Consider the following 21,278-nt stretch of genomic DNA (forward strand, 5'->3'; position numbering starts at 1 on the left):
ACCAGTACTCGTAGTAGCTCCTGGGTATTTGATACCGGTGCGGTTGCTCAAATTTGTAACTCAAAACAGGAACTACGGAATAAACGGAGACTGGCGAAGGACGAGGTGACGATGCGCGTCGGGAATGGTTCCAAGGTCGATGTGATCGCCGTCGGCACGCTACCTCTGCATCTCCCTACGGGATTAGTTTTAAACCTCAATAATTGTTATTTAGTGCCAGCTTTGAGCATGAACATTGTATCTGGATCTCGTTTAATTCGAGATGGCTACTCATTTAAATCCGAGAATAATGGTTGTTCTATTTATTTGAGAGAAATGTTTTATGGTCATGCCCCGCTGGTCAATGGTTTATTTTTGATGAATCTCGAACGTGATGTTACACATGTTCATAGTGTGAATACCAAAAGATGTAAGGTTGATAACGATAGTCCCACATACTTGTGGCACTGCCGCCATGGTCACATTGGTGTCAAGCGCATGAAGAAGCTCCATGCAGATGGACTTTTGGAGTCTCTTGATTACGAATCATTTGACACGTGTGAACCATGCCTCATGGGTAAGATGACCAAGACTCCGTTCTCCGGAACAATGGCGCGAGCAACCAACTTATTGGAAATCATACATACCGATGTGTGTGGTCCAATGAGTGTTGAGGCTCGCGGAGGATATCGTTATGTTCTCACTCTCACTGATGATTTAAGTAGATATGGGTATGTCTACCTAATGAAACACAAGTCTGAAACCTTTGAAAAGTTCAAGGAATTTCAGAGTGAAGTTGAGAATCAACGTGACAGGAAAATAAAATTCTTACGATCAGATCGTGGTGGAGAATATTTAAGTCACGAATTTGGTACACACTTAAGGAAATGTGGAATAGTTTCACAACTCACGCAACCTGGAACACCTCAGAGAAATGGTGTGTCCGAACGTCGTAATCGCACTCTATTGGATGTGGTGCGATCTATGATGTCTCTTACCGACTTACCGCTCTCATTTTGGGGTTATGCTTTAGAGACTGCCGCATTCACTTTAAATAGGGCTCCGTCGAAATCCGTTGAGACGACACCGTATGAATTATGGTTTGGGAAGAAACCTAAGTTGTCGTTTCTAAAATTTTGGGGATGCGATGCTTATGTCAAGAAACTTCAACCTAAAAAGCTCGAACCCAAATCGGAAAAATGCGTCTTCATAGGATACCCTAAGGAAACTATTGGGTATACCTTCTACCTCAGATCCGAAGGCAAGATCTTCGTTGCCAAGAACGGGTCCTTTCTAGAGAAGGAGTTTCTCTCGAAAGAATTGAGTGGGAGGAAAGTGGAACTTGATGAGGTGATAGTCACCCCTTCCGAACCGGAAAGTAGCGCAGCGCGGGAAAATGTTCCTGTGGTGCCTACACCGACTGGGGAGGAAGTTAATGATGATGATCATGAAGCTTCAGATCAAGTTGCTGAACTTTGTAGGTCCACAAGGACACGTTCCGCACCAGAGTGGTACGGCAACCCTGTCCTGGAAATCATGTTGTTAGACAACGGTGAACCTTCGAACTATGAAGAAGCGATGGCGGGCCCGGATTCCGACAAATGGCTAGAAGCCATGAAATCCGAGATAGAATCCATGTATGAAAACAAAGTATGGACTTTGACTGACTTGCCCGATGAGAGGCGAGCCATAGAAAACAAATGGATCTTTAAGAAGAAGACGGACGCAGATGGTAATGTGACCATCTACAAAGCTCGACTTGTCTCTAAGGGTCGACAAGTTCAAGGGGTTGACTACGATGAGACTTTCTCACCCGTAGCAAAGCTGAAGTCCGTCCGAATCATGTTAGCAATTGCCGCATACTATGATTATGAGATATGGCAGATGGACGTCAAAACGGCATTCCTTAACGGCTTCCTTAAGGAAGAGTTGTATATGATGCAGCCGGAAGGTTTTGTCGATCCTAAGAATGCTAACAAAGTATGCAAGCTCCAACGCTCAATTTATGGGCTGGTGCAAGCATCTCGGAGTTGGAACATTCGCTTTGATGAGATGATCAAAGCGTTTGGGTTTACACAGACTTATGGAGAAGCCTGTGTTTGCAAGAAAGTGAGTGGGAGCTCTGTAGCATTTCTCATATTATATGTGGATGACATACTATTGATGGGAAATGATATAGAATTCTTGGAAAGTATAAAGGCCTATTTGAATAAGTGTTTTTCAAATGAAGGACCTTGGAGAAGCTGCTTATATATTAGGCATCAAGATCTATAGGGATAGATCAAGACGCCTCATTGGTCTTTCACAGAGTACATACCTTGACAAGATATTGAAGAAGTTCAACATGGATCAGTCCAAGAAGGGGTTCTTGCCTGTATTGCAAGGTGTGCAATTGAGCACGGCTCAATGCCCGACCACGGCACAAGATATAGAAGAGATGAGTGTCATCCCCTATGCCTCGGCTATAGGGTCTATTATGTATGCCATGCTGTGTACCAGACCTGATGTAAACCTTGCCGTAAGTTTGGTAGGAAGGTACCAAAGTAATCCCGGCAAGGAACACTGGACAGCGGTCAAGAATATCCTGAAGTACCTGAAGAGGACTAAGGATATGTTTCTCGTTTATGGAGGTGACGAAGAGCTCGTCGTAAAGGGTTACGTCGACGCTAGCTTCGACACAGATCTGGATGACTCAAAGTCACAGACCGGATACGTGTATATATTGAATAGAGGAGCAGTAAGCTGGTGCAGTTGCAAGCAAAGCGTCGTGGCGGGATCTACATGTGAAGCGGAGTACATGGCAGCCTCGGAGGCAGCACAGGAAGCAGTCTGGATAAAGGAGTTCATTACCGACCTAGGGGTGATTCCCAATGCGTCGGGCCCAATGACTCTCTTCTGTGACAACACTGGAGCTATTGCCCTTGCGAAGGAGCCCAGGTTTCACAGGAAGACCAGGCATATCAAGCGTCGCTTCAACTCCATTCGTGAAAGTGTTCAAAATGGAGACATAGATATTTGTAAAGTACATACGGACCTGAATGTAGCAGATCTGTTGACTAAACCTCTCCCTAGGGCAAAACATGATCAACACCAGGACGCAATGGGTGTTCGATTCATCACAATGTAACTAGATTATTGACTCTAGTGCAAGTGGGAGACTGTTGGAAATATGCCCTAGAGGCAATAATAAATGGTTATTATTATATTTCTTTGTTCATGGTAATTGTCTATTATTCATGCTATAATTGTATTGTCCGGAAATCGTAATACATGTGTGAATACATAGACCACAACCTGTCCCTAGTAAGCCTCTAGTTGACTAGCTCGTTGATCAACAGATAGTCATGGTTTCCTGACTATGGACATTGGATGTCATTGATAACGGGATCACATCATTAGGAGAATGATGTGATGGACAAGACCCAATCCTAAGCATAGCATAAAAGATCGTGTAGTTTCCTTTGCTAGAGCTTTTCCAATGTCAAGTATCTTTTCCTTAGACCATGAGATCGTGCAACTCCCGGATACCGTAGGAGTGCTTTGGGTGTGCCAAACGTCACAACATAACTGGGTGACTATAAAGGTGCACTACGGGTATCTCCGAAAGTGTCTGTTGGGTTGGCACGGATCGAGACTGGGATTTGTCACTCCGTATGACGGAGAGATATCTCTGGGCGCACTCGGTAATGCATCATCATAATGAGCTCAATGTGACTAAGGCGTTAGTCACGGGATCATGCATTGCGGTACGAGTAAAGAGACTTGCCGGTAACGAGATTGAACAAGGTATTGGGATACCGACGATCGAATCTCGGGCAAGTAACATACCGATTGACAAAGGGAATTGTATACGGGATTGATTGAATCCTCGACACCGTGGTTCATCCGATGAGATCATCGTGGAACATGTGGGAGCCAACATGGGTATCCAGATCCCGCTGTTGGTTATTGACCGGAGAGGCGTCTCGGTCATGTCTGCATGTCTCCCGAACCCGTAGGGTCTACACACTTAAGGTCCGGTGACGCTAGGGTTGTAGAGATATATGTATGCGGAAACCCGAAAGTTGTTCGGAGTCCCGGATGAGATCCCGGACATCACGAGAGGTTCCGGAATGGTCCGGAGGTGAAGAATTATATATAGGAAGTCCAGTTTCGGCCATCGGGAAAGTTTCGGGGGTTATCGGTATTGTACCTGGACCACCGGAAGGGTCCCGGGGGTCCACCGGGTGGGGCCACCTGTCCCGGAGGGCCCCGTGGGCTGAAAGTGGAAGGGAACCAGCCCCTAGTGGGCTGGGGCGCCCCCCTTGGGCCTCCCCCCATGCGCCTAGGGTTGGGAACCCTAGGGGGGGAGTTCCCCCTTGCCTTGGGGGGCAAGGCAACCCCTTCCCCCCCTTGTGGTCGCCGCCCCCCTTGAGATCCCATCTCTTGGGGCTGGCGCACCCCCCCCAGGGGCCTATATAATGGGGGAGGGGAGGGAGGGCAGCAATACAACAGCCTTGGGCGCCTCCCTCCTCCCCTGCAACACCTCTCTCTCTCTCGTAGAAGCTCGGCGAAGCCCTGCACGAGACCCGCTACATCCACCACAACGCCGTCGTGCTGCTGGATCTCCATCAACCTCTCCTTCCCCCTTGCTGGATCAAGAAGGAGGAGACATCGCTGCACCGTACGTGTGTTGAACGCGGAGGTGCCGTCCGTTCGGCACTCGGTCATCGGTGATTTGGATCACGGCGAGTACGACTCCGTCATCCACGTTCATTGGAACGCTTCCGCTCGCGATCTACAAGGGTATGTAGATGCACTCCCTTCCCCTCGTTGCTAGTACACTCCATAGATGCATCTTGGTGAACGTAGGAAAATTTTAAAATTATGCTACGATTCCCAACACCCTAATGTTACGAGGAGGAATCTCAGACTCTCCCTGGTCATGCTGTGTATCCTGTGTGGGGCCTGGTGGAGGAGTCGTAAACATGTTCATCCACTGAGTGTGCTGTGACATCTAAGCATGTATGTTCTCCTTGGGATGTTGATCACTCCCCCACGTATCATGTGATGCCGACATAGACGCCTGATATCCGTAGGCTCCTGCACGATGGAACGCTAAGTCATGAAGAACGAGGTCGCCTCAATTAATGTTGAAAACAATAAATATGAAGACACACACCTGCTGGCTGTGATGGCTGCTCTGGCTCAAACACGAAGCTCGACAAGGGACCGTGTTGCTGTGGCTGTGGACAAAACACGAAGCTCGACGTGGGACCATAGTGCTGCGGGTGCTGCCACGTTGAACTGCCAGGTTGGTCAGGATGGATTGGCCTCATTGCCGACTGATGACCCACAAGTATAGGGGATCTATCATAGTCCTTTCAATGAGTAAGAGTGTCGAACCCAATGAGGAGCAGAAGGAAATGATAAGCGGTTTTTAGCAAGGTGTTCTCTGCAAGCACTGAAATTATAGGTAACAGATAGTTTTGTGATGAGGTAATTTGTAACGAGCAACAAGTAACAAAAGTAAATAAAGTGCAGCAAGGTGGCCCAATCCTTTTTGTAGCAAAGGACAAGCCTGGACAAACTCTTATATGGAGAAAAGCGCTCCCGAGGACACATGGGAATTATCGTCAAGCTAGTTTTCATCACGTTCATATGATTCGCGTTCGGTACTTTGATAATTTGATATGTGGGTGGACCGGTGCTTGGGTGCTGTCCTTACTTGGACAAGCATCCCACTTATGATTAACTCCTATTGCAAGCATCTGCAACTACAAAAGAAGTATTAAGGTAAACCTAACCATAGCATGAAACATATGGATCCAAATCAGCCCCTTACGAAGCAACGCATAAACTAGGGTTTAAGCTTCTCTCACTCTAGCAACCCATCATCTACTTATTACTTCCCAATGCCTTCCTCTAGGCCCAAATAATGGTGAAGTGTCATGTAGTCGACGTTCACATAACACCACTAGAGGAGAGACAACATACATCTCATCAAAATATCGAACGAATACCAAATTCACATGACTGCTAATAGCAAGACTTCTCCCATGTCCTCAGGAACAAACGTAACTACTCACAAAGCATATTCATGTTCATAATCAGAGGAGTATGAATATGCATATAGGATCTGAACATATGATCTTCCACCAAATAAACCAACTAGCATCAAGTACAAGGAGTAATCAACACTACTAGCAGCCTACAGGTACCAATCCCAGACTTAGAGACAAGAATTGGATACAAGAGATGAACTAGGGTTTGAGAGGAGATGGTGCTGGTGAAGATGTTGATGGAGATTGGGCCCCTCCCGATGAGAGGAGCGTTGGTGATGACGATGGCGATGATTTCCCCCTCCCGGAGGGAAGTGTCCCCGGCAGAACAGCTCCGCCGAAGCCCTAGATTGGTTCCGCCTCGTGGCGGCGGAGTCTCGTCCCGAAAGCTTGCTTATGATTTTACTTCGGACGAAAGACTTCATATAGCAGAAGACGGACATTGGAGGGCCACCAGAGGGCCCACGAGGCAGGAGGGCGCGCCCCCACCCTCGTGCCTGGTGGGTGGCCCCCCTCTGGTATTTCTTCCGCTCAATATTTTTTTATTATTTCCAAAAATAACTTCCGTGGAGTTTCAGGACTTTTGGAGTTGTGCAGAATAGGTCTCTAATATTTGCTCCTTTTCCAGCCCAGAATTCCAGCTGCCGGCATTCTCCCTCTTTATGTAAACCTTGTAAAATAAGAGAAAATAGGCATTAGTATTATGACATAATGTGTAATAACAGCCCATAATGCAATAAATATCAATATAAAAGCAAGATGCAAAATGGACGTATCACCGACTGATATGCTAGACGTGGACGTGGTTGATGTCGGTGCATGGAGGGACGCGGCTGCTATTGCTGGTGCTGAACAACGTCGCTTCTCCGGGTGCACGTGATAACCTCGTAGACAGCCCGTATTTTGTTCTGCATTCGTTCCAAAAAGGGCTGTAGCACAGGACGGTGGTGAAGAAGAGGTACAGACGACAGTGATCGTGCAAAGGTGGTCACGTCGTCGTAGAGTTCGTGTGTCAAGGTAGCCTGCAAATTTTCATGATGATTATTAAGTATGCACGTTAAAGTATGTGACAACATTACTTACAGAAAATTTATCTTACCGCGTACTGCCTAGAGCCCGAAGTATCTTAGCTCGGGTACATATCCGACAGAGTAGGATCAGGTATCTCCTCTAGGTGAGAGTTCTCAATGATGCGTAACCGTGTTCCGGTCATGTTGCGCCGCAAATAGAGACTGAATTCATTGAGATCAAAATTGTGATTCTCGTGCCATAGATGTGTGATTGCTGTCTCCCATTCTATAACATACGGCTCTAGTCTAACTAGCCAGTCAGCAGCTGTCTTGGTCATGCCCTTCCTTGTCGTCCTAAAATTTTGGTGTGTGTTCAATAATTACCTAATGCTTCGAATTGAGTACTATGAAAGATAATGCAACATTGAAAAACTGGTTAATACCTCTGGCTGTGTGCTAGCACCGGGTTCTCTGTAGGGGGGGTAGCTCCAACTGCACAAGACCAAATTGCCTCATAACCCTCTGTTGTGCCATCTCCTCGACGAAGATATCGAAGATGATCTTCGATTTCGTCATTCAGTAATCTCGGTCCCTAGTGCATAGCACAGACATACCACTAGGGCATCTCGCATTTATGGCTGCTTCCGTGTAGGGCTGCCAGATGACCCCAGTGTACGTATCGAACTGCTCTTTCAATGTCGTGTATGCCTTCCTGGTCTGCTCACTAGTGTCGGTGTGGAACGACACCTATGGGATCACAAGAATCCCTACTACGGTTGCCGGGGCGCGGGGTTGCGAGAAGAGCAGGGCTAGTAGACAACATAATGATCGTTTACCCAGGTTCGGGCCGCGAGGATGCGTAAAACCCTAGTCCTGATTTGGTGGGTGCATTTCAGAGAGTTCTTGAGCTCTCGAACTAGCGTGGTCAGTGCGTGGTACGAAAGAGCCAAATCCTTCTCCAGTATGCCATGGGCCTCCTTTTAGCGTCGAAAGGGGCTGCCACAGTGGCACACAGGAGGTGGAAAGGCCTACAGTGCCCTGAGCTTATCGCTCGTATTACAGGACAAGACACATTTAATGCGTAGCTTAGGTGTCCCCTCGCTTTATTGGGGACGGGGGCGAGGCCCGTCCCGTCCGTCGCCGCTCCTCCTTGCTTTGACACGCGCCCTGGTCAGTGAGGCGCATGGTGCCATGTAGGCAGGCAGGCAGCTGAGGTGGCGTAGTGGTGGAGCCTTCACGAAGATCTACATGCCACCACGCAGGCGCTCAATGAGTTGGCTGGGAGCTGCATGTTGCCACGAGGTGCCCGCCCAGCTGGTTGGATCTGGCAGCTGCATGTGAACGGCGGTGGAAGCTTGGTTGGCGTGGGCCTGGCGGTGACCCTGCTGGCGTCCTTGGTGAGGGCCTTGCCGGGTGGCCCGGCAAGGGTCTTGCCGTGGCGCGCTGTCGTCCCCGGCAAGGGCCTTGTCGGGGGTCTGGTGGCCTTCCTCGGCAAGGATCTTGCCGAGGATCGTCGTCTTCTAATCCTCATCTGATCTTGAATATGTCTTCACAAAGATCTGCATGCCACCACGGAGGTGCCTCCCGAGCCCTGGCCCAACGTGATGTTGGAGACCGTGGGCTCAAGGGTGGCCCGCTCTGTTGGTGTGGGGCGAGCTGTCTTGGCAAGGATGCTGCCCCGGCAAGGGTCTTGCCGGGGGAGCCTTCTTCGTCCCTCTGCTCCTTGTGGTCTCGGCCTTGGCGTTGCTCTGATTATCTTGGGCTTTGGTCTTGCCTTGGCTCACCTCCCCTGTTCCGCTTGGCGTGACCGCAGGCGCGGCTCCGACTGCCCGTGCACAGGTATAGGGGTACAAGAACGCACCCCTCTTTTTGTACACCGACAGGAGCCCCCGGGCCTGGGCCACACATAAGCGCGACACGTTGTTGGGCCAGGCCCAAAACGGTGCGCGGGCAGGTGGGGCGTTTTTACCACGGTAAAACTTTTCGCGCGCTGCGCTTCCGACGACCCGCGCGCGCGGTGTGGCGTGGAGGGGTGTGCGTGACATGGGCGGCATGCGTGGGGTGGTTTCCACATGCATGCGTCACATCACAGTAAATGGGTAGCGCGCCCCGCGGCTTCCCCATAAAAAGGGATAACCGCGGGCGCACTGTTCCTTTTACCCTTCGCGCAACCCCAATCTCGGAAACCTCCGCCTGCCTTCCTCTTCTTCTCCAAGCTTTGTTCCAGCTCGCCGCCATTGCGCTTCTGCCGCCCTCTGCCCTGCCCTCTTCCCCCAGCCGCCATGGCGCCAAAATCCACCAAGGGCAAGGGAGTGGCCAAGGACGCCGGAGCCGCGGAGCCGCCGGAGAGTGCGCTGGCGGTGCAGCGGACGCAGTCCGCCTTCTTCCCCTCGACAGTTGACGTGTTCGAGCTTCGGGACTCCTTCAGGCCCTTGTGGGGAGTGAAGACGGGGGGGGGGGGGAATTCGGGGCATCCAGCCACGCGTGTCATCCCCGCTGACTGCGCTGAGGCTGCCCCAAATCGGTACCCCTTGTTTGTCGATTATTTTTCCTGCGGGCTCTGTCCTCCCTTCTCCGATTTCTTCAGCGACGTCATGCATACCTTTGGCTTTCGCCTCCTGAATTTTACTCCGAATGCGGTGGCATGCACGGCCCTTTTCGTGCATCTCTGTGAGGGCTTCGCCGGGGTGCACCCCAACACGGCGCTCTTCCGCCATTACTCCTCCCCTCGGATCCAACCAGGGGCGCCATCTCCGGTTGCATCGCCTGGGTCTCAAGATCCAAGTGGGCGTATCCGGAGGGCACCATGAAGGAGAGGTGGGAAGAATGGCGGGGCCGGTGGTGCTGGATCGTGGAGAAAGACCCGCCGACATTCTGCAAAGTTCGCCGGGCGCCGCCGGTCCGCAGAAGCGACTGGAGCAACGTCGATGCTGATGACAAGAAGCTCATGGTCGCCACCACCAGGATCCTCCGGCTCACCGAGGCCGGCCTCACCCTTGAGATGATCGGGCGGACTTCATCCGCCGCCGGATCACCCCACTGCATGACAAGGGGAGGCCAGCCTGGCTCTTCACGAACCCCGCCGACATCATGCGGCTTCGTCCCGGCCTCGACCACAATTTCATAGTGATGGGCCATGCCCATTTTCTGCCAGCGGCTCTTCCAGCTTGACATGGGCCGCAACGGTGAGGTCGAGCGGACCGGCAAGGTCGCGAGGGCCGCCGCGAAGGCCGGCAAGGTCCTCAAGGGTCCTCTGTTCAAGCTGCCGACGGGGGTGGTCCCGTTGTGCAATAACTCGCGCCGGTACGATATCATTGCCATGATGCCGGACTGCAATGCGCATGGCCCTGACCCGAGCTAGAAGGAGCCGGAGGACGCCGAGGTGCAGCAGTTCTTTGACACTCTGCACGAGGGGTACGTCAATGCCGACGCCGAGCGGCTGCTTGTCGAGGACACCACCCAGGCAGAGCTGGACTACACCGCCACCAGGGCGAGGGAGGCACAGCTTGCCAAGTAGGCCGGCAGTGCCGGCGGTGTCGAGGACAAGGCCGCGACAGCCACGGAGGAGCTCGCCCGGTGGGCGGCGGCTGCCGGGGGAGCCAACATCGCCGGCACCGAGGCTCCTCTGGTTGAAGATGTGACCGGCGAGTCGTCGGAGGAGGAGGCCGAGACCGCAGGCCCGACGCCGGCTATGGGGAGAGGGCAAGTCCTACGGCGGGCCAGTTCTGGCAAGCCGGTCCGGCCCGGCAGGGTTGCACGGCCACAGCTGACCTTGGAGGGGTCCGGGCGCCACACGAGGGCCGCAGCGGCAAAGAAGCCAGCGAAGGCCGCGGTGAAGAAGAAGATAGCCGCCCCTTCTTCGTCCACGCGTGTCCAGACACCACCTCCTTCTCCTCCTCCGGCGGATGTCGATACGGAGGTTACTTTCGATTATGGATCCCTCAGCCCGAGGAGGAAGAGGAAAACAACAGAGGAGGAGGCGGACGACGAGTAAGTATCTGGTTCCCTTTCGTTATCTCTGCCTCTTCAATTTGTGTTGCTCGTCTTGACTTGTCTTCATATGTGCAGGGACGTGGAGATGCTGGCCCAGAGAGTGAAGAGGGCCAAGGTCTCGGCGGGTGGCCAGCCCCCAGTTGGTACTTCGGGGGCGCCACTGGTGGTGTTGAGCAGCCCGGACAGCAGCCCCCGGCATAGCCCCCAGCGTAAGTTCATCACTCTTCCCCCGTCGACACGTGTCAGGGGCACGACACTTTGGTGCTCACCTTGCCAGGTATGCAGGAGGAGAGCAGGAGCAGGAGGAGCCACAGAGGGCTACTCCCAACACGCCGCCCACATCGACCACGCCGCCCCGAGGGGCGTCCTCGGCAAAGGCGCCAGGCACCGAGCCCACGCACATGGAGGAGGAGGAGAACTTGGGCGCCGGCGGCTTTGCTTCGACGCCAAATGTTGGCGGGGAGGGGACTTCCGTTTCCCTGCCGGGTACCGGCACAGATAAGTCGTTCGCCGTTCGTCCATGTTTCTTTTTCTTTCTGGCTCTTGGTCCTAGCCTTGCATCACCCCCTTCTTCGGCGTCCAGATTCCTCCTCGGTGAACCCCGAGGACGTGGACGCCGTCATCGAGGACGTCGCCAAGGCCGCCGAGGTGGATGCCGAGAAGATCGCCGCCGAGGACGCCGGCGAGGGGCCTACCGGGGAGGCCGGCAAGGCTGCTGCTGAGGAGACCGGCAAGGGGCCTGCCAGAGAGGCCCGCGGGGCCGTTGCCGAGGAGGAGGAGGAGGTGGCTGGTGACCAGCCTTCCTCTTCTGCTGCTTCCGGCTCCGGCAAGTACTTGAGGGTGAGCGACGACTTGTTCGTCCACCTTCCAGGCGCGTCGAGCACCAAGACACCCATTGAGGGAGAGGTGTTCGATGACGAAGTGCTTGCCGCTGCCGGGCTTGAAGTCGTTGACGAGCCGATTGTTGGTGGCGATGGTTCGCAGGAAGAGCGGCTCCTCCACGCCATGGGTGCCAGCTTCCGAAAGATCCAGGCACTCCACCGCGCCCGCCTGGACAAGGCTAAGTCCAGGACGACGGTGGTGGAGAAGGCGGAGGCGGACCTCCAGAAGCGCGTTGCCGAATGCAGGACTGGTTCCGCGAGGCCCACAAGGAGCTCAAGGCCGCCCAGGGCGAGCTGGCCAAGCGTGACGTGGAGCTCACCATGAAGCTCGCCGACGTCGAGAAGGCTCAAGAGACGGCGAGGAACTTGGCCGCGGCCGCCGAAGCCGCCCGGACCCAGCACGAGGCCGCGCTGAACTCCCAAGAGGAGGACCTCGCTGCACGTGAGGAGAAGCTTGCCTCTATGCTTCGCGGCAAGGATGCAGAGGTGGAGAAGCTTGTCTTGCAGGGGACCAGTGAGCTGGAGCAGAGGCACAAAGAGGCACTCAATGCCCAGGACCAGGTTCACACCGGCAAGGTGGAGGAGTTGGAGGCGGAGCGCGACGGGCTGAAGGAGCAGGCCCTGAAGTTGTCCCAGGAGAAGGACATGCTTAACAGTGCCCTGACAGAGGCGCAGGGCGCGGTCGTCAGCAAGGCTGGGGAGCTCTCCGAGGCCAACAACTCCATCAAAGACCTCAAGCTGAAGCTGGAGGGTCTCGAGAAGGTGCTGTCGGAGGCCAAAACCCGAGAGGGGACCCTGGCCAAGGAGCTGGAGGCCGAGAAGCAGTTGCGGAAGAACGAGGGCCTCAACTTCGCGGATCACGTGGAGGGCGAGAACCGTTGGCTCGATCGCCTCGCCACCGTCGCCAACCAGGCCGCTGCACAGCTGGCCATCATGGGGATGCCGGACATGAGGTATGTCCCGGAGCGGAGCGTGAGCGCCAATTGCAGCCTGACCATGTTCTTTGAGAAGGTCGTCGGCGCTCTGGAGCGGCTCCACGCCAACCGGGCGGCCTCACTGGCCGACGAGTCCCGGAGGCTTTGCCAGGGTGCCATGACCAAGGTTCTCACCAAGGTGGCGCACTGGTACCCCGACCTCGACTTCGACGCCGAGCTGGAGAGCTTGTCGGAGGGTACTGACCTCACGCCGCTCAGGGAGTGCATCAAGCCCATCATCAGCCGAGTCGGCGAAATTCAGAGGATGGAGGTCCAGCGCCGGGATTAGGCATCCCGTTCTTTATTGCCGCTGCAGGTTCACAACCAAGACAATCGCTATCTCTAGTTAGAACCGCAGCAACAATTCGATGTAATATAACTCTGCAGCACTTTCAGTATTATGCATGTTATTTTCCTGTTCGATGTTCCTTTGTATGTCCTCCCTACGTTACTGGGTAGGCTTGCCGGTGCGTAAACCCAAGGCGGCGTCTTGGGGATGGATCCCCATTGGCCTGCCGGGTGTGCTTGCTGTCGGGCGAACCACCTTGCCGCCCTTAGCACGGCCGCCCGAACTGTCGAGCCTGACTCGAGTCAGAGTCGGGAGCGTTGCCAAGTGCGGAAGGCTACCCCGCCACTCTCGATGTGGCCGCTTTGAGCTGTTGAGTGGACTCAAAACAGAACAAGGGCGTTGCCAATTGCGGGAGGGCCCCTTTGCATGCAGGTTTCTCATACATAGGCGAGATCTCCGAGGACGATAAACTTATGTATAGGAGGAAATAACTCAAAGCTCTGAATGACTTAGCTTTTCTGTTGCCGAGCCGGCGTCGTTCCTCCGGCCGCCTTCTTCTCAGGAGCCAAGGGTGATGAAGAACTGCTAGGCTAACTACCCGACCAGATTCTCACAATTGCGCCCCCTACTTGGCGTGCCAAAGATGTCGGTGTGGAACGAAACCTATGGGATCACAAGAATCCCTACTACGGTTGCCGGGGCGCGGGGTTGCGAGAAGAGCAGGGCTAGTAGACAGCACAAGGATCGTTTATCCAGGTTCGGGCCGCGAGGATGCGTAAAACCCTAGTCCTGCTTTGGTGGGTGTATTTCAGAGTGTTCTTGAGCTCTCGAACTAGCTGTGGTTAGTGCTTGGTACGAAAGAGCTGAATCCTTCTCCAGTATGCCAGGGGCCTCCTTTTATAGTCGAAAGGGGCTGTCACAGTGGCACACAGGAGGTGGAAAGGCGTACAGTGCCCTGAGCTTATCGCTCGTATTACAGGACAAGACACATTTAATGTGTAGCTTAGGTGTCCCCTCGCTTTATTGGGGACGGCGGCGAGGCCCGTCCCGTCTATCGCCGCTCCTCCTCACTTTGACACGCGCCCTGGTCAGTGCGACGCGTGGTGCCATGTAGGCAGGCAGGCAGCTGAGGTGGCACAGTGGCGGAGCCTTCACGAAGATCTGGAGGCTGCCACGCAGGCGCTCGATGAGTTGGCCTGGGAGCTGCATGTTGCCACGCAGGTGCCCGCCCAGCTGGTTGGGTCTGGCAGCTGCATGTGAACGGTGGTGGAAGCTTGGTTGGCGTGGGCCTGGCGGTGACCCTGCTGGTGTCCTTGGTGAGGGCCTTGCCGGGTGGCCCGGCAAGGGTCTTGCCGTGTGGCCCGGCAAGGGTCTTGCCATGGCGCGCTGTCGTCCCCGGCAAGGGCCTTGCCGGGGGTCTGGTGGCCTTCCTCGGCAAGGACCTTGCCGAGGATCGTCGTCTTTTAATCCTCATCTGATCTTGAATGGGTCTTCAAAAAGATCTGCATGCCACCACGGAGGTGCCTCCCGAGCCCTTGCCCAACATGATGTTGGAGACCGTGGGCTCAAGGGTGGCCCGCTCTGTTGGTGTGGGGCGAGTTGTCTCGGCAAGGATCTTGCCGGGGCTGCTGAGGCTGCCCCGGCAAGGGTCTTGCTGGGGGAGCCTGCTTCGTCCCTCTGCTCCTTGTGGTCTCGGCCTTGGCATTGCTTTTATTATCTTGGGCTTTGGTCTTGCCTTGGCTCACCTCCCCTGTTCCGCTTGGCGTGACCGCAGGCGTGGCTCCGGCTGCCCGTGCACAGGTATAGGGGTACAAAAACGCACCCCTCTTTTTGTACACCGACAACTAGCAAAGCGTCTCTGCAGAAAACAAATGTTAGTAGCCGCTAGCATTGTACCATCTCTGGTGCACACAAAAGTTGCATTAAACTATAACACGATACATACCTCGCGACGTGTCCAACACAGACCAAAACTAGGCATGTCGATGCCGTCAGCATCAAACATGGTGTCTATAGGCTGATTAACACGTACATCTGGTCGCCCTATAGAGAACCTCTCCCACGACCACAACTATAGGAATAGAGGGCATCCAAGAAGGGCTAGCTTTCTCGATGTAAGCTGGCAACTGTTGCACATACCTCGGTATGTAGCCGCTAAGACCGCCGAACCACAGCTCCTCTGTCTGATCTGATCCGCCGTCTGAGCGCTCGCTATCTCGAGTGCCATAGGGATGTAGAGCGCGCTAATAGTGGTGACATGGTTCTCTGTGAACATCACCTTGCCGAAAAGCCACATTAAGTAGGCCTCCAGGCTCCGAGTGATCTATTCCGCACTCAATGGCGCCCGGAACTTTTGGATCTGCATTATGTAGCGACCCGTGCTGGGGAACGTAGTAATTTCAAAAATTTCCTACGCACACACAGGATCATGGTGATGCATAGCAACGAGAGGGGAGAGTGTTGTCCACGTACCCTCGTAGACTGAAAGCGGAAGCGTTAGCACAACGCGGTTGATGTAGTCGTACGTCTTAACGATCCGACCGATCAAGTACCGAACGCACGGCACCTCCGAGTTCAGCACACGTTCAGCTCGATGACGTCCCTCGAACTCCGATCCAGCCAAGTTTTGAGGGAGAGTTCCGTCAGCACGACGGCGTGGTGACGATGATGATGTTCTACCGAGGCAGGGCTTCGCCTAAGCACCGCTACGATATTATCGAGGTGTAATATGGTGGAGGGGGGCACCGCACACGGCTAAGAGATCAATACATCAATTGTTGTGTCTATGGGGTGCCCCCTGCCCCCGTATATAAAGGAGCAAGGGGGGAGGCGGGCGGCCTAGGAGGAGGGCGCGCCAAGGGGGGAGTCCTACTCCCACCGGGAGTAGGACTCCTCCTTTCCTTGTTGGAGTAGGAGAAGGGAAGGGAGAAGGAGAAGGAAGGAAGGGGGCGCCCCCCCCCTCCCTAGTCCAATTCGGACTAGTCCATGGGGAGGGGTGCGGCCACCCTTTGGAGCCTTTCTCTCCTTTCCCGTATGGCCCATTAAGGCCCAATACGAATTCCCGTAACTCTCCGGTACTCCGAAAAATACCCGAATCACTCGGAACCTTTCCGATGTCCGAATATAGTCGTCCAATATATCGATCTTTACGTCTCGACCATTTCGAGACTCCTCGTCATGTCCCCGATCTCATCCGGGACTCCGAACTCCTTCGGTACATCAAAACTCATAAACTCATAATAAACTGTCATCGTAACGTTAAGCGTGCGGACCCTACGGGTTCGAGAACTATGTAGACATGACCGAGACACGTCTCCGGTCAATAACCAATAGCGGGACCTGGATGCCCATATTGGCTCCCACATATTCTACGAAGATCTTTATCGGTCAAACCGCATAACAACATACGTTGTTCCCTTTGTCATCGGTATGTTACTTGCCCGGGATTCGATCGTCGGTATCTCAATACCTAGTTCAATCTCGTTACCGGCAAGTCTCTTTACTCGTTCTGTAATACATCATCTCGCAACTAACTCATTAGTTGCAATGCTTGCAAGGCTTAAGTGATGTGCATTACCGAGAGGGCCCAGAGATACCTCTCCGACAATCGGAGTGACAAATCCTAATCTCGAAATACGCCAACCCAACAAGTACCTTCGGAGACACCTGTAGAGCACCTTTATAATCACCCAGTTACGTTGTGACGTTTGGTAGCACACAAAGTGTTCCTCCGGTAAACGGGAGTTGCATAATCTCATAGTCATAGGAACATGTATAAGTCATGAAGAAGGCAATAGCAACATACTAAATGATCGAGTGCTAAGCTAACGGAATGGGTCAAGTCAATCACATCATTCTCCTAATGATGTGATCCCGTTAATCAAATGACAACTCATGTCTATGGCTAGGAAACATAACCATCTTTGATCAACGAGCTAGTCAAGTAGAGGCATACTAGTGACAATCTGTTTGTCTATGTATTCACACATGTATCATGTTTGCGGTTAATACAATTCTAGCATGAATAATAAACATTTATCATGATATAAGAAAATAAATAATAACTTTATTATGGCCTCTATGGCATATTTCCTTCAGTCTCCCACTTGCACTAGAGTCAATAATCTAGTTCACATCGCCATGTTATTTAACATCAATAGTTCACATCACCATGTGATTAACACCCATAGTTCACATCGTCATGTGACCAAAACCCAAAGGGTTTACTAGAGTCAGTAATCTAGTTCACATCGCTACGTGATTAACACCCAAAGAGTACTAAGGTCTGATCATGTTTTGCTTGTGAGATAATTGTAGTCAACGGGTCTGTCACATTCAGATCCGTAAGTATTTTGCAAACTTCTATGTCGACAATGCTCTGCGCGGAGCTACTCTAGCTAATTGCTCCCACTTTCAATATGTATCTAGACCGACATTTAGAGTCATCTAGATTAGTGTCAAAACTTGCATCGACGTAACCCTTTACGACGAACCTTTTGTCACTTCCATAATCGAGAAACATATCCTTTTTCCACAAAGGATAATTTTGACCGATGTCCAGTGATCTACTCCTAGATGACTATTGTACCCCCTTGCCAAAATCAGTGTAGGGTATACAATAGATCTGGTACACAGCATGACATACTTTATAGAACCTATGGCCGAGGCATAGGGAATGACTTTCATTCTTTTTCTATCTTCTGCCGTGGTCGGGCTTTGAGTCTTACTCAATTTCACACCTTGTAACACATGCAAGAACTCTTTCTTTGACTGTTCCATTTTGAACTACTTCAAAATCTTGTTAAGGTATGTACTCATTGAAAAAACTTATCAAGCGTCTTGATCTATCTTTATAGATCTTGATGCTCAATATGTAAGCAGCTTCACCGAGGTCTTTCTTTGAAAAACTCCTTTCAAACACTCCTTTATGCTTTGCAGAATAATTCTACATTATTTCCGATCACCAATATGTCATTCACATATACTTATCAGAAATGTTGTAGTGCTCCCACTCACTTTCTTGTAAATACAGGCTTCACCACAAGTCTATATAAAACTATATCCTTTGATCAACCTATCAAAGCGTATATTCCAACTCCGAGATGCTTGCACCAGTCCATAGATGGATCGCTGGAGCTTGCATATTTTGTTAGCACCTTTAGGATTGACAAAACCTTCTGGTTGCATCATATACAACTCTTCTTTAATAATTCCATTAAGGAATGCAGTTTTGTTTATCCATTTGCCAGATTTCATAAAATGCGGCAATTGCTAACATGATTCGGACAGACTTAAGCATAGATACGAGTGAGAAACTCTCATCGTAGTCAACACCTTAAAGTTGTCGAAAACCTTTTGCGACAATTCTAACTTTGTAGATAGTAACACTACTATCAGCGTCCGTCTTCCTCTTGAAGATCCATTTAATCTCAATGGCTCGTCGATCATTGGGCAAGTCAATCAAAGTCCATACTTTGTTCTCATACATGGATCTCATCTCAGATTTCATGGCCTCAAGCCATTTTGCGGAATCTGGGCTCACCATCGCTTCTTCATAGTTCGTAGGTTCGTCATGGTCTAGTAACATAACCTCCAGAACAGGATTACCGTACCACTCTGGTGCGGATCTTACTCTGGTTGACCCACGAGGTTCAGTAATAACTTGATCTGAAGTTCCATGATCATCATCATTAACTTCCTCACTAATTGGTATAGGCGTCACAGAAACTGGTTTCTGCGATGAACTACTTTCCAATAAGGGAGTAGGTACAATTACCTCATCAAGTTCTACTTTCCTCCCACTCACTTCTTTCGAGAGAAACTCCTTCTCCAGAAAAATTCCGAATTTAGCAACAAAAGTTTTGCCTTCGGATCTGTGATAGAAGGTATACCCAACAGTTTCCTTTGGGTATCCTATGAAGACACATTTCTCCGATTTGGGTTTGAGCTTATAAGGATGAAACTTTTTCACATAGGCATTGCAACCCCAAACTTTAAGAAACGACAACTTTGGTTTCTTGCCAAACCACAGTTCATAAGATGTCGTCTCAACGGATTTAGATGGTACCCTATTTAACGTGAATGCAGCTGTCTCTAATGCATAACCCCAAAACGATAGTGGTAGATCGGTAAGAGACATCATACATTGCACCATATCTAATAAAGTACGGTTACGATGTTCGGACACACCATTACACTGTGGTGTTCCAGGTGGCGTGAGTAGTGAAACTATTTCACATTGTTTTTACTGAAGGCCAAACTCATAACTCAAATACTCTTCTCCACGATCAGATCGTAGAAACTTTATTTTCTTGTTACGATGATTTTCCACTTCACTCTGAAATTATATCAACTTTTCAAATGTTTCAGACTTCTGTTTCATTAAGTAGATATACCCATATCTGCTCAAATCATCTGTGAAGGTCAGAAATTAATGATACCTGCTACGAGCCTCAATATTCATCGGACCACATACATCTGTATGTATGATTTCCAACAAATATGTTGCTCTCTCAATAGTTCCGGAGAACGGCGTATTAGTCATCTTGCCCATGAGGCACGGTTCGCAAGCATCAAGTGATTCATAATCAAGTGATTCCAAAATCCCATCAGTATGGAGTTTCTTCATGCGCTTTACACCAATATGACCTAAACGGCAGTGCCACAAATAAGTTGCACTATCATTATTAACTTTGCATCTTTTGGCTTCATTATTATGAATATGTGTATCACTACGATTGAGATCCAACAAACCATTTTATTGGGTGTATGACCATAGAAGGTTTTATTCATGTAAACAGAACAACAATTATTCTCTAATTTAAATGAATAACCGTATTGCAACAAACATGATCAAATCATATTCATGCTCAAGGCAAACACCAAATAACACTTATTTAGGTTCAACACTAATCCCGAAAGTATAGGGAGTGTGCGATGATGATCATATCAATCTTGGAACCACTCCCAATACACATCGTCACTTCATCCTTAACTAGTTTATGTTCATGCAACTCCCGTTTCGAGTTACTACTCTTTAGCAACTGAACCAGTATCAAATACTGAGGGGTTGCTATAAACACTAGTAAGTACACATCAATAACATGTATATCCAATATACCTTTGTTCACTTTGCCATCCTTCTTATCCACCAAATACTTGGGGCAGTTCCGCTTCTAGTGACCAGTCCCTTTGCAGTAGAAGCACTTAGTCTCAGGCTTAGGTACAGACTTGGGCTTCTTCACTTGAGTAGCAACTTGCTTGCCGTTCTTTTTAAAGTTCCCCTTCTATCCCTTTGCCCTTTTCTTGAAACTAGTGGTCTTGTTAACCATCAACACTTGATGCTCTTTCTTGATTTCTACCTTCGTCGATTTCAGCATCACGAAGAGCTCGAGAATTACCTTCGTCATCCCTTGCATACTATAGTTCATCACGAAGTTCTACTAACTTGGTGATGGTGACTAGAGAATTCTGTCAATCACTATTTTATCTGGAAGATTAACTCCCACTTGATTCAAGCGATTGTAGTACCCAGACAATCTGAGCACATGCTCACTGCTTGAGCTATTCTCCTCCATCTTTTAGCTGTAGAACTTGTTGGAGACTTCATATCTCTCAACTCGGGTATTTGCTTGAAATATTAACTTCAACTCCTGGAACATCTCATATGGTCCATGACGTTCAAAACGTCATTGAAGTCCCAATTCTAAGCCGTTAAGCTTGGTGCACTAAACTATCAAGTAGTCATCATATTGAGCTAGCCAAACGTTCATAACGTCTGCATCTACTCCTGCAATAGGTCTGTCACCTAGCTGTGCATCAAGGACATAATTCTTCTGTGCAGCAATGAGGATAATCCTCAGATCATGGATCCAATCCACATCATTGCTACTAACATCTTTCAACATAATTTTTCTCTAGGAACATATCAAAATAAACATAGGGAAGCAACAACGCGAGCTATTGATATACAACATAATTTGCAAAATATTATCAGGACTAAGTTCATGATAAATTTAAGTTCAATTAATCAAATTACTTAAGAACTCCCACTTAGATAGACATCCCTCTAATCCTCTAAGTGATCACGTGATCCATATCAACTAAACCAT

This window comes from Triticum aestivum, chromosome 5D (assembly GCF_018294505.1).
Source record: "Triticum aestivum cultivar Chinese Spring chromosome 5D, IWGSC CS RefSeq v2.1, whole genome shotgun sequence".
Classification (NCBI taxonomy): Eukaryota; Viridiplantae; Streptophyta; class Magnoliopsida; order Poales; family Poaceae; genus Triticum; species Triticum aestivum.